Source organism: Geotrypetes seraphini, chromosome 1 (assembly GCF_902459505.1).
Source record: "Geotrypetes seraphini chromosome 1, aGeoSer1.1, whole genome shotgun sequence".
Taxonomy (NCBI): domain Eukaryota; kingdom Metazoa; phylum Chordata; class Amphibia; order Gymnophiona; family Dermophiidae; genus Geotrypetes; species Geotrypetes seraphini.
In genome coordinates, this window is record NC_047084.1 from 296228978 (window position 1) to 296243182 (window position 14205).

A 14205-nucleotide genomic window follows, 5' to 3' on the forward strand; every position below is an offset into this window, starting at 1 on the left:
TGGAGGATCACCAGGCCAATTGGGTTTTCGGGATAGCCCTAATGAATATGCATGGAGCAGATTTGCATGCCTGTCACTTCCATTATATGCAAATCTCTCTCATGCATATTCATTAGGACTAGCCTGAAAACCCGACTGGCCTTGTGGTCCTCCAGGACAGGGTTGGGAACCACTGCACTAGAAGACTTTTTGCCACTGCCTTCAGCTCCTCTCTGTTTCCCCCCAAAAGCTATGTTACCCAATCACACAGTCTGGAGACATTTTGGCCAGTCCTGGTTTTGAACATTCCAAAGCAGTGTGGGACTTGTAGTGCCTGATCCTGCCCATTTAGATAGTGCTGCAAGTCCTAAATAAATCATAATATGTGGGTTAGAAGTACAGGCCTAGAACTGACATTTCTCTTTCCAGGCCCAGCTCCAATATTCTCTCACGTTCCCCAGCTGATTTCAGTATTTTCCCCTTCAACTACCTCAGCTACGCTCCTCTTAAGTCTCTCTTTCCCTTGTCTCTTATTCCCTCAGGCCTAACCATCTGTCCCCTCCCCCTTCCAACAGTCTTTCTACCTCTTCCCCAGCACTTCACTCTCTGTAACAATCTACTTTCCCCACACCTCTAGCTCATCAGGCCATCCACACTCCCCTCTAAGCTAGGAGCTGACCTGTCCCATACCTAGACAAGTTTTCGGGATATCTACAACCGGATACCAAACAAAATATAAATTATCTTTCCCTGAACACAGCGAAGGAGCTGGCTTCTCTGTCTACAACGAATACGACTGAGATAGACTTGCATGCAATTCTAACTTTGGCTGGCTTTTAACTCTTGACACCTCTCATTCCTACACTCATTTCCTCCAGCTCGTGCCGCGGGTACATAACCAGATAGCAAAATTATCCCTAAACCGCGTGCCCTTCAGGCCGCGTGAAGCGCGTTGTCCCACCTCTCGCGAGAGGACGACGGGAGTTTGAGCACCGCGCGGATCTGGCGTAGGCTAGTTTGAGAGTGTGGCTCGCACTGTTTGCGAGGGGCACGTGTGGACGGGGCGGAGAGTGAGCAGTGCGCCAGAGAAGCTGCACGCTCTCCTAGGAATAACTAATCACAATTTGGGTTGGGGGAACGATAAACTACCTATAAGTCAGGGCCCAGCCCCCATGCAACCTTAAGCTCAGCTCTTGAGGCAAGAGTGCTGACTGCGGCAAGGTGGGCACCAGGAGTGAGTAACCGAGAAAAGTTTCTTTCTAGTATTGCTAACGCATTTGTTGCTTAGGTACGCCAGCTGGTTAACTTTCTTGGCGGGTGGGGAAGAGGGGAGTGTGCACGAAGACGTTAGTCTGCAAGCCAGGTTCTATAATACCTGTATTTGGCTTTCTATGGGACAGTTTCCTGCCTCTCTTTAGTTCTTTTCAGTGTGCTTGGGGTTGGTTGTAGGACATAATATGGCTTTAGAATTATTTCGTGTAATTGCATTTGACTTTCTACGGGACAATATCTTATTTCCTCCCTAGTCCGGAGGTCCTTTCAGATATTAATGCTGATTTCTGTCTTTTGTTAATAATCACCCTCTGCCTTCAGTGAAAACTAATTTGGTTGTACTAGAATCCTCCACCCACCTATCTGGTCAAAATTTTAACCTCCTTCATTAGCTTAGCCGGCACTCATCTCGGACAGCTGCAGACAAGAGAAAAATATAAAAACTCTTTAGTTGCAGTGTATTTGCATGAACTTTAAAGCTTAGTTTCAAGGAAAGAACTACCGTAAAGTGCTCAGAACCATATTTCCCACTTAAAAAAACCCCCTCTATCTTGCATCTTAGTTGAAGCTAAGACTCCCCTCCCCCTTTACGTTTTGTCTGCGTATCTTGTTAGCCTATCTTTATTAGATTAGCTTTAATTAACAGGGACTACTAGTATCTTTTTTTTTTTTAACCTAGGGATGTAATCCCCTGTAACTTAAGGAAGACAAAATTTCATGGAGAAAATATCAAATGAAAAGTTCTGCAATAACCATTGTGTGATTTTGCCAGAATATGCTAAACTCAAGAATCCTGGGTTGGGGTTTTTTTTTTGTCCTTTTATTCCTTTTGTCATAATTGCAGGAAATATTAATTTCATGAGGAAAGTTGAAATGTGAGAGCTTTTTTTATTTGCCACTATTTACTAGAAGCTTTTTCAGAATACCTTTAAGTTGCATTATTGAGTGCTTCAATTATATTTAATCCTTTCTGATAAGAGATCTTTTGAGTTTTATCATTTGTTTACAGTTGACCATTTTCCATTGTTGGGGCTCATTGAATTCTAAAATATATGAAAATGGAAGGGCTTTTTTATTAAATGTAATTAAAACTCTTATCCAGTTCTTTTTAAACTACTCACAAAAATATTTGTGATGCTCAAAAACTTTTAAAAAAGTGTACCTGATGTATAATTTGCAGTGAATGAAGAATTGATTTGGGGTTCAGGATCTGTAAGTGGTAGTATATTTTTTCCTCTCTGTTTTGCTTGAATGGCTTACAGTGTTTGAGAAAGTATGGGGGGGGGGGGGGGGGGGGGGATCATCCAGTGGCGGTGCCTTTTTTGGGGTGACAAGGGGGAGAATTGCAGGATGGTTTGGGGGGCTCTGTTGGCAGGAGGGAGTGGGCTTCTCTCCTGCTGTTTTTGCTGCTGTGGTGGGAGGAGGGTTTCACCAATTTTTTCTCGCTCAGGGAGGGTCAGCATGGCAGGATTTAGTGGGCATCCCTCCTAGATTTCACTGGGGGCAGAGGGTTGGCCCCCGGTGCTGGTTCATCAAGGGGATGTTGGGGAGTGCTGTCAGCAGGGGAAGGGGGGATTTAATGAGACAGATATTGTATGTGTGTAACATATGCATATTATCTATGCCTATTAAAAACAAAAGTTATGGGTAAGACAGGTAAAAGCGACTGGTCTTGACAGTTGCTTTTTTTATTGCTAAAATCCATAGCTTTTTTTTGCTTTTTTTTTTTTTTGGTGCATTGCCAAGCGATGTTAGTACATCAGTCTCTCAGGTAGTTTGCATTGAATTTTAATATTAAATAACTGATTTGTATGGCTGGATCAGAAAAGGGTGATCAAGGGGAAAAACACACAGTGAACCGTTCTGTGCATCGTGTTGGCAAATGCGATTGTCACTGGTTTAGCTACAATCGCTGACTTTAGTGCATCTAGTTCTCATCTTGTCTGTCTTCCAGTTTTATTCCTAATTTTTTCTTGTGTTCTTTTCATCTTTGCTTGCCATCTTTCTTTATTCATTTCTCCCTCATCTCTGATGTACCATTGACATCTCCCTAACACGGTTCCTAGCCCGTAGTCTGCTGACCACTGAGGGCTGTAGGACATAGTTTTCATGCTGCTGTAAGTCATTACACTACGTAACACAACTTTTGTTCCTGGGCAGTAAGTGTAATTTCCTAATTGCTCATGCATAAAAAGTATAGAAAATGTCTTATTTCCATAAAACTGCTTTTTGTGACCAGGATAGTCAAATTTTGCAATTTACCTAAATTTAAAACATGAAAATGCTAGCTTGCCAGATTTTCATTTTTATAAAGTCATAAAAAACAACATAAGAATTACAGTTAACATGTATTTATATTGAAGTTACATAAAGATGGCCAAATAAGATTTAGGGCTCCTTTTACGAAGGTGCACTAGTGGTTTTATCGCATGCGCAAGCCGAAAATCTGCTACCTGCTCAAAAGGAGGCGGTAGCGGCTAGCGCACACTTTAAGGCACTAGCGCACCTTCATAAAAGGAGCCCTTAGTATTTTGAGATTTGCAATTTATATTATAAATCACGTTCGCAAATCAGCCCCCCAATGTAGTTTCCTATTATGTTCTCATTATATTGTGCTTGGTAGCAGCGTTCGAAGTCCAGTATATTCTGGTGGAAACGCTCAGCTTGTTCTTCTGAATATACTCCCATGTTCTCCTTGACTAGATGAGCCTCAAGGACATGGACTTTGAGAGACATTCTACAGCCCATTTTACTGTAATTTTTCACCAGATTCTCAATCTACTCCACGTATTTTTTGGCTTTGTGATTGCGCAGGAAGCCCCGAACTAGTACAACAAAACTGTTTCAAACCACTATCTCCTTCCTAATTAGCTTTTTAGGAAATCCCTTGCACTCCAGGATCATCTTTATCTACCTCAGACAGCTTAGGTAAGATGTCTTGAAGGTACTTGAAGTCTGCCAACTCCTTATAGCTCTGACAAATTGTTTCATTAGACCCAATTTGATGTGTAGTGGTGGGGTCTATACCTTCTGGGGGTCCACCAGCAGTTCCCATTTGGTGGCATTTCTCACCACAGAAAACTCGGTCCAACATGGCCACTCCCGCCTTTGGTAGTGCGTTTTTATGTCCCTGTTCTCCCAAAGGCAGAGATAATAGTGATACTTGGTAAGAGACGGCAGTTGTTTAGAATAATTGTTTTAAATGGATGTTAGCTTGTATGGACTTTTAGGATGTTTTACTTTTTATTCTGGTATTCCTTTCTTTTAATTTTTTGTAATTATGTAAGCCGCTGTGACTTATTTTTATTTATTTTTATTTTTTTACAGTCAGCGGGGCGTCAAATGTATAATAAACATTAACATTATGAATACCACTATTTTGAAGTCTCTGACCTTCCAGCCGGACTCGTACTTCAAGGTACCTAGTAAGGTCTCGATGCTGTTGTAATCCTCTTTGAGGTGCATTGAGTGAGCCAGTAGAAAAGATGGGTACTTGTTCCTGTTATGGAGCAGCATGGCTTTGGTGCTCCTGGATTAGCTGTTAATGAAGAGACACCACACTTTCGGGTTACAGGCGGTTCCAATTGTCTCAGACTGGTTATATTACTCTTGGTGGAACGCTGCACAAAATTAGTAGATTCTGAAAGTGTGTCAAAATTTAAACTCTTTTACTAATTATTATCCATATTCCATTTAAAATAAAATGTTTTTATTTTACCTTTGTTGTCTGGATGCTTTATTTTTCCATCATATTGGTCCTAGTTTACTTTCCTGTTGTCTGTTAATTCACCTTAAAGCGGCTGCTATTCATTTGTCCTTTCTCTTTCCTGTCTATTCCCTCACTACACCTGCCTCTTAACATATTGATCATTCCTTTTTAGCTCTTTTTTGCCTTTTACCCTTCTCCTTTTTTTCACTTTTCAGCTACCTATCAAATTTCCATATTCTCTCCTATTCCCCATCTCATTTCTTCTTCAGCCATCCATTCCCTTTCATCTTTAACAAAGTCCCAATACCATATTTCGACCCTCTGTAATATCTATCCTCTCATCTTTCTGGTCTTAATCTGGTTATAGTAATTTATACCTGTCTAGATCCAGATCTAGAAATGTAAAAAGTGGAGACAAAAAATTTTCAGGTATATTTAGTGAAAAGAGGAAAACAAAAAATGGAATTGTGAAACTGAAAGAAGCTATGTGGAGACTGATGAGGAAAAAGCAGATGTGCTAAACAAGTACTTCCTTTCTGTATTCATGGAAGAAAACCCTGGAGAAGGACTACAATTGACTGGCAAAGTTACACATGAGAAGGGAGTGACTACCACACTATTCACAGAGGAAATTGTTTATGAACAACTAGTAAAATTTAAAGGTGGACAAAGCAATGGGACCAGATGGGATCCATCCCAGGATACTGAGGAAGCTCAAAGAGGTTCTGGCGGGCCCTCTTAAATATCTGTTCAATAAATTCTTGGAGACGGGAGAGCTTCTGTGGGATTGGAGAAGAGCGGATGTGGTTCCTCTTCACAAAAGTGGTCGCTGAGATGAAGCGGGAAGCTACATGCCGGTATGCCTCACTTCTGTTATTGGAAAAATAATGGAAGCATTGCTGAAGGAAAGGATAGTGAATCTCCTAGAATCTAATGGGTTACAAGATCCAAGGCAACATGGTTTACTAAAGATAAATCGTGCCAAACAAATCTGAATTTTTTGACTGGGTGACCAGAGAATTGGATAGAGGATGTGCGATAGGTGTCAGCAAAGTCTTTGACATGGTTCTTCATGGGAGGCTCCTGAATAAACTAGATGGGCTGAATTTAGGACCCAAAGTTGTGAACTGAATTAGAAATTGGTTGACGGATAGATGTCAGAGGGTGGTGGTTAATGGAATTTTCTTGGAGGAAGGAAGGGTGAGTAGTGGAGTGCCTCAGGGATCGGTGCTAGGGCCGATCCTGTTCAATATGTTTGTGAGTGACATTGCCGAATGGTTAGAAGGTAAGGTTTGCCTTTTTGCAGATGATACCAAGATTTGTAATAGGGTGGACATTCCGGAGGAAGTGGCAAATATGAAAAAGGATCTGCAAAAGTTAGAAAAATGGTCTAAGGTCTGGCAACTAAAATTCAGTGCAAAGAAGTGCAGAGGGATGATGCATTTGGGGAGCAGAAATCCGAGGAAGCCATAAGTGCTGGGAGGTGAGGCTAATATGCATTGAAGGGGGGAAGAGGGATCTTGGAGTGATAGGGTCTGAGGATCTGAAGGAAGGATGCTAGGCTGTATTTAACCAGTAGAAGAAAGGAGGTGTTGATGCTCCGGTACAGGTCATTGATGAGGCCCCACTTGGAGTATTGTGTTCAGTTTTGGAGACCATATCTAGTTAATGATATAAGACTTGAAGTGGTCCAGCAAAAGGTGACAAAGATGGTAGGAGGTTTGAGCCAAAAGATGTACAAGGAAAGACTGGAACCCTGAATACCGTGTTTCTCCAAAAATAAGACACTGTCTTATATTAATTTTGGGTCCAAAAAATGCACTAGGGCTTATTTTCAGGGGATGCCTTTTTTTTTTTGTGTGTGTGTGTACAATGATCATCTCTCACCCATCTCCTTGTTCAGCAGAACCCTGAAAGCAATTTCATTGTGTTGCATTAGATCTAATCTAAGCATCGTTCTTGCATGCCACATTTTCCTTGTAAAATAGAGCTTTAAATGGATAACAAACAAATTACAGATCATCCTTAAACAAACTGAATTTCAGATGTCGTAACATTTCTGAAATAGAAGTCTTGATCTTAGTGGAACAGATAATACATGGGCTTTTCTGAGGTAACTGCAATACCAAACAGCTCCAAAGAATAAGCCACTTGCCTGCTTACTGTAATGGAAGCCTGTGCTGAAGTGTGTCTGGCACTATTTTGACAACTTTTAAAGACTGTTACACTCAATGTTTAGGGTGTCGCAGCCCAAATAAAGCCAGTATTTGGGGCTAGAAATCCCAAGACTGCTGCAGTGGGTGATCTTCACTAATTTTGGAGTGTTGTACAGATAGTAAGAAGCCAATCCCCCCATGCAGCAGAATCCCGATGACCCACCGCATTGCCGACACACGTTCCAAACAGCAGTGGCGGCAGCACTGAACAGGCTGCTTCACGGTCTTCCCTGCTGAAGCCTTCCCTGTACCACTGTGCAATTCTGCAGAAATTCTGCGTTGTGAAGTCATGCAGAATCCTGCCAGGAGTACAACTTTGTGACAGAAGCAGAGCCCATCTTGATGGGTGAAGAAGGTGAAAAATATTGGTGACGCTTCCTCTGATCTGTGTCATGCATACTTTCATCCAACAAGTTCCACTGCTTGAGCCTTGATGTCAAAAGCTGGGCATTGGACTTGGTGAGAGACCAAGATCTCTGATAGTCATTGAGGTCTTTTTGGTTTGAATAGTATGGGTTTCTTTTCATCAGCTGCACAACTGATACTGTAAACTGGATCTGCAACATCTCCCTCACCCTGACTTGCTGCTCTCTTCTGAAGACAGCTATTCTCTCTGGGGGAGTGGGTATGGAGAGCTTAGGGCAATGTGGCACCGAGGAAATGGAAGAAGAAAAATCTAGATTTGTGATCGCAGTTGCATGCTTGCCAGCTCGACATTTGCAAGGATCCACCATGCAGTAGTAGCAGTTGCTTGAGTAGTCAGTGCTTGGGATTAGCCATGAAGTGCCATGAAAGAGCTTGCTTGGAATAGCGCACTTCATGGCTCTTTTCCCCTCTGTATCATCATCCTGTAAAAGAACAAAGTGAAATTGTGGTAATTAACCCCCCCAACTTATTTCACACTGATGTGTGCGAGATTCTTGCAACATATTTCATATATATTTTCATATACATTGAAAAATTTAAATATTTTTACAAAACATTCTAAGAAATTTTATAGCAGAAAATTATGCCATCCTAGTGAGAAACAAAATTCTTACCTTCCAGACTCCCCCCATTTTTTGTTTTTTTTAACAAAACCATAGTGCGTGTTTTTTTGTTTTTTTTTTAGTGCCAGCCATGATAACTCCGATGCTCATAGAATTTCTAAGCATCAGAGCTGTTACTGCCGCAGCTGGCACTAAAAACAGCGCTATGTTTTTGTAAAAAAAAAAAAAAAGTGGGGGGGGGGGGCGCAGAGTTTTTTGACATTACTTGCATGTGAAGTGATAGGATCAAGACAAGCCTTGAGCATAACAGGCATGCTGAAATATGCCTTGTAGGCATCGCACGTCTTAGATGCTTCTATGGAGTACTTTTTCCTCTTGTCTTTTTAAATTGGCTGCATACATAGCAAAATGCATTTGCCATGCTTTAGTAAAAGGGCCCCTAAGTTTATTCAGCTTGGAATCAGTGTGGAATGTTCTACAAAAAAAGTAAATTTCAAAATATCAATGTCCTTGTCACAAAAGCAAAGTTTGAGGGGAATGAAAAAACATTTTTTTTTTCTTTGGCATAGGAAATTAAAAATTAAGAAGGAACACTTGTTAACCAGGAACAAAAACCAAAACAAAATGTAGTGTTTTGAGCAGAATAAGGAGGTTGCTGTATAGAAATGTAATGGGCACAGATAGAAGAAGGTGCAGAAGGGACAGACTGTTGAGGACTGGTAGAGGGCTACTGAGTTTGGTTTTATATATCTTTATTAATTTTCATTCTAAACACAGTGCATAAAGGAATACATACAAATAATTTGAAAAACAGCACTTATATCCATCAATAAATACATGAGAAACCATTTTCTCCCCCCTCCCACTCACCCTAATTCCAATGTATACAATAAAACCATACGACAGTACATACATTTAATTAATAAACAAATCCTAATATAATATCCCTCTCCCTCCCCCTTCCATGAATGTGCAAATCAAACTGGTAATAGGGGAATAATCCATTTAATTAAAATTAGTAAAATTGGTCAATGGACCCCCACGTCAATTTAAACAAATTATTATTACCCATTTGTTCAGAATTCATTTTCTCGTATTTATAACACACGCATAATGAATTCCACTAAAAAGTGAAATTTAATCTGTCAAAATTCTTCCAATTTTTAGTGACCATTTGCATGGCTACCCCAGTCATTATACAAAGTAATCTGCTTTTATGTCTAGGTGTAGGAGATAATGTCCCACAGATTACCGCTTTATACGACAACGGAATCACAGTCTCCAGAATAAAATTAATATGTCCCCATATAGATTTCCAAAAATTAAGTATCAAAGGACAATAGAACAACAAATGATCCAGTGTCCCTACATCAAGCAACAGTCTCGCTCTCAAATTGGAAACATTTTAAAGCAATTTCTGAACTTTATACTCTATACTCTGAACTTTATACTCTTCTGAGTCTTATTCAAATAAATAACTTGATGACTTAGAGCAGGGGTGTCCAACTTTGTGGCTTCCCTGTGATGCATTGGCTAAAAAAAAATGTTTCTGGGGATGCACAAACACGCAAACACTGGAGCAAGACAGAGGAGGGAGCCGGCAAGACGGTAAACACCCGGGGGCAGCAGAGGAAAACACTGCATCGCCCTTAACTGGGGCCGCACAAAATACTTCACGGGGCTGCATGCGGTCCTTGGGCCGCAGGTTGGACACCCCTGGTTTAGAGTTTTAAAAATTGATTAAGGGACTGAAAATTCCCGAGCATATAAAAGGAAGTTTAGAGGCACCTATATCACTAAAAGAATTACAGGCAGCGTCTCTTAGAGTTGGATCCACTCCAGGTAGTGATGGATTCACTGTAGAGTTTTACAAATCATTTCAAGTTACCCTATTAACCTCATTTGTTAAATTTATATCAGGCTCAACTGATTAAAAGTAGTATTACAGGTACTATGGCAGAATCTTTGACTATTGTTTTGCCGAAGCCAAATAAAGATCCCATGTTGGTTTCAAACTACAGGCCTATTTCTTTGATTAATGTAGATGGTAACTTGTTGGCTAAGTTAGTGGTACTGCGCTTGGCCAAGGCTCTCCCTTATATTATTGGTATGCACCAAACGGGGTTCGTTGCTCAAAGACATTCTTCAAACAACACTAGGCTGGCTTTCCACATGTTAAATTTAACAAAAGCCATGGAAGATCCGGCCTTCTCTGTATCCTTGGATGCAGCGAAGGCCTTTGATCATGTGGAATGAACCTTCATGTATCAAGCAATGGATTGGTTTGATATTGGATGAGGATTTATACAAATGATTCAAATCTTGTATAGTTCCCCTGCCAGGGTATATATTAATAATACTTTTTCAGAACGATTTGGTCTGGAGAGGGGAGTTAGATAAGGGTGTCCATTATCTCCTTAGCTTTTTGATATTGTTTTGGAACCCTTGTTATTGGCTATTCAACAGGCAGAAGAAATACAGGGTATTCCTTATGCAGGTCAGGAATACAAAGTCTCTGCGTATGCAGATGATATTTTGCTTCATTTGAGGAATCCTGAAACTACCATTCCACATTTACTAAATTTAATTGAAAAATTTGGTAAATTTTCTGGTTATAAAATAAATTGGAGTAAATCTGAGGTTCTTCCATTAAATGTTCACTGTCCAAAAGGATTGTTTGACACATTCCCTTTTCTCTGGAAAGAAGAGGGTATAAAATATTTAGGCATTTGGGTTCAGAAAACGTTGGAAGAAATGATGAAGGTATATGAAAGTTCCTTATTGCTGAAGGTCACAGAAATGTGCGAGCAATGGAACCCATTACATTTGTCTTGGTGGGAGAGAGTTCAGACGGTCAAAATGATGACTTTGCCTGTGGTTTGCTACCAAATGGGTATGTTGCCAGTTTTTTTCAAGGGTCATTTTATAAAAAGTTAAATAGTATGCTCACCAAATCGAGAGTTGCTCTAGTATCCTTACAAAGACCAATTGTGGAGGGTGGGGCAAATTTTCCCTACTTTTATAGGTACCATCAACCCTATATAATGCGCCAAGGTATGTATTGGATCCTCCCCGAGCTCATGGAAAACCTCCCGGATTGGCTATTTTTAGAATGGAAATTGATGTCCCCAATGCGATTGTCTCATGTGTTAAATATCAAGTTGCCCATATGGGTTAAGGACAATAGTATTTTATTGGACATCTGGAAAACTTTAAAATTTATTAATAAATTAACAGATGTTCCAGTAGAGAATTCTACTTTTCAGTCTTTGTGGTTAAACTCCAAGATTCAAATAGGTGGATCTGGGATCACATGGAAGCAGGGATTCGAACGCTTGATGATGTTTCTCAAATAAGAAAATGCTTGAGTTATCCCAGGACAATCAGGCAGGATCTTCTCTACATGTGGGTGACGTCATCCACAGAGCCCCGTTGCGGACAGCTTTTCAATAAACTTGATTGAAGATCTTTGAAGTTTGCTAGTGATGCACCACGCATGCGTGTGTGCCTTCCTGCTCAAGCTAGGGGGCGCGTCTCATCAGCGCGGCCTCAGTTAGTTTTCCACAGAGCCAGAAAGCCCTGTCTCTCTTCTCTGCATCGAATCTAAGTGCCTTCTTGCACAGTGGCTTCTTTTGTTGTTTTTTTCGATTGTAAGTCGCTGTGCGGCGCGTTTTACAAATTTTTTTCTTTATTTTTCTAATGCTTCGACTGGGGGATCCCGGTTTTCAGTCTGGGCTCATGCAGCCGCGGCTACAACTTTTCCCTATGTCCCAGCCTGTTACCGGGTTTAAAAAGTGCATGCAGTGCAGTTGGGTGATTTCAATTACCGACCCCCACCGTTGTTGTATCCTGTGTCTGGGCTCCGACCATCCTACCAAGTGAAGTAAGATGAGGAGGGCAACACAGCAAGTCTGTAATAAAATAAGGAAGTTAATGCGAAGACAGTGAATAAGTACAAACATTAAACCCAGAAGCAAAATTTTGGCCAAAAGAAAATTAATGGAGAGGCAATCTGACAAGCAGATTTTAGGCCTGCAATCCAGTGAGGTCACTTAAGCCGCGTGCTTTCCCCTCTCACGGTCGAGGGTCACCACAGATTTGGGTTGAAGTGTTGTCCCCTCTACCAGTAGTACACATATGGTATGTAAATCCTTTGTGTGCACACTCTGTAATGGTGGTATTACAGCTAAACTGCTTGTAATAAATTAGGGTATTAGTGATATGAGTGCCTGTTCGGTTCTGGTGAATGCAAGGGGTGCACGCCGGTAGAGGGGAAGGCGTGGGTGGCATGAACCCTTCTGGTGCAGAAGTGATGGCAATCGGATATAGCAGAAAAAAGATGATCAATACTTGTATTAGAGTGTTAAACCTCTGGCCCATGAATCGAGGGAAGGGAGGCATATTAGGTTGAGGATTGGGAAAGAGGTCCCAGCTTGGGCCCCGCGGTCATGAGGTTGGGGAATCGGGAGGAGGAGAAGAAGGATATGTTAACCGGGGAATACACCGGCACACACAACAGACCCACCAGGGAAACTTGTAACCCCAAAACCAAGCAATGGCTTGGAGCGCAGAAAGGAGACCCCACAAGTTGAAAAAGAGAACAAGAGCCAAAAAGGAATATGCCAGGGTCCTAACTAAGCTGACACAAATCTCGTCGTTTTCACTCATAAAAGGTACCGGATGTGACTGTTATTTAAGAAAATGTGCTTGAACCCCAAAATCTATAGTCGTTTTACACCTTTTGGAACATAATACTAATATAACATATCCTAGCAAGAAGGAAACACTAAATATATACAGCAGGAGAATAAACTCAGAAGACAATAATCTAGTCCACCATGAGCTGGATCACTTATTTGAGTTAGGTTCCAGTAGAGGCAGACTCTTCAGTAGGAGCCGGTTTGATATCTTTATGGTGTACCAATGTAGTTTGTCCTTGTAGCTTGACCGAAAAAGGGTAAGATTCCTCAATAGTATTTGGTCCGTGAAAGGCCAGCTGCTTCCAGTTCTGCTTTTGGAAGTTGCGTTTATATACCTGCTGTCCTTTGTGGTATTTGTAGACCCATGGCGTTGGGGCCATGTTGAGGATCGTCTTTTGTCTTCCAGTAATTGTAGTGCTGTCTGTAAAGAAAATAAGAACATAAGAAGCGCCATCTCCGGATCAGACCTTCGGTCCATCAAGTCCGGCGATCCGCACACGCGGAGGCCCTGCTAGGTATTCACCTGGCTTATTTTATAGCCAACCATATCTTTATATGCCTATCTCAAGGAGATATGCATCTAGTTTGCTTTTGAAACCTAGGACTGTCGATTCCGCAATAATCTCCCCTGGGAGAGTATTCCAGATGTCAACCACTCTCTGTGTGAAGCAGAACTTCCTGACATTAGTCCTGAACTTGCCCCCCCTTAGCTTCATTTCATGTCCTCTTGTCCGTGTCAAATTGGACATTGTAAATAATCTTCTCTGCTCTATTTTGTCAATTCCTTTCAGTATTTTGAAGGTCTCGATCATATCCCCACGCAGTCTCCTTTTCTCAAGGGAGAACAATCCCAGTGTTTTAAGTCGATCCTCATATTCCAGTTTCTCCATACCCTTCACTAGTTTAGTTGCTCGTCTCTGCATACATACATAATCAGATATAACTTGAGGCAAGGCCCTCTGGCCTGGTTGCTGGAAAGGCGGAAAAAGCACAGTTACTTACCGTAACAGGTGTTATCCATGGACAGCAGGCATATATTCTCACATGTGGGTGACGTCATCTACGGAGCCCCGTTGCGGAAGCATTTTCAAGCAAACTTGATTGAAGATTTAAGTTTGCTCTGCTGCTCCACGCATGCATGCCTTCCTGCTCCACTAGGGGGTGCATCCCCTCGTGGTCTCCAGTTCACTTAACTAGCAAAGAAGCCAACCTCGGGGAGGTGGGCGGGTTGTGAGAATATATGCCTGCTGTCCCTGGATAACACCTGTAACGGTAAGTAACTGTGCTTTATCCCAGGACAAGCAGGCATGATATTCTCACATGTGGGTGACCTCCAAGCT

The 14205-nt window shown here is 41.5% G+C and overlaps 1 protein-coding gene across 6 annotated transcripts in view; it reads left to right on the forward strand.

Annotated features, from left to right (window-relative positions):
- Positions 1 to 14205, forward strand: part of LOC117364564 (PC-esterase domain-containing protein 1A-like) — a 163098-nt gene that overhangs the window by 12771 nt on the left and 136122 nt on the right. Inside the window, exon 1 of one of the 6 annotated variants that reach the window (XM_033953931.1) lies at positions 823 to 1213. The exons of 1 other annotated variant lie outside the window; for it this stretch is intronic. The gene's annotated coding sequence lies outside the window, so the exon portion shown is untranslated. Of the gene's footprint in view, positions 1 to 822; positions 1268 to 14205 lie in introns of those variants that run through there. 4 more of the 6 variants (XM_033953922.1, XM_033953904.1, XM_033953887.1 and 1 more) reach the window with 4 other exon arrangements.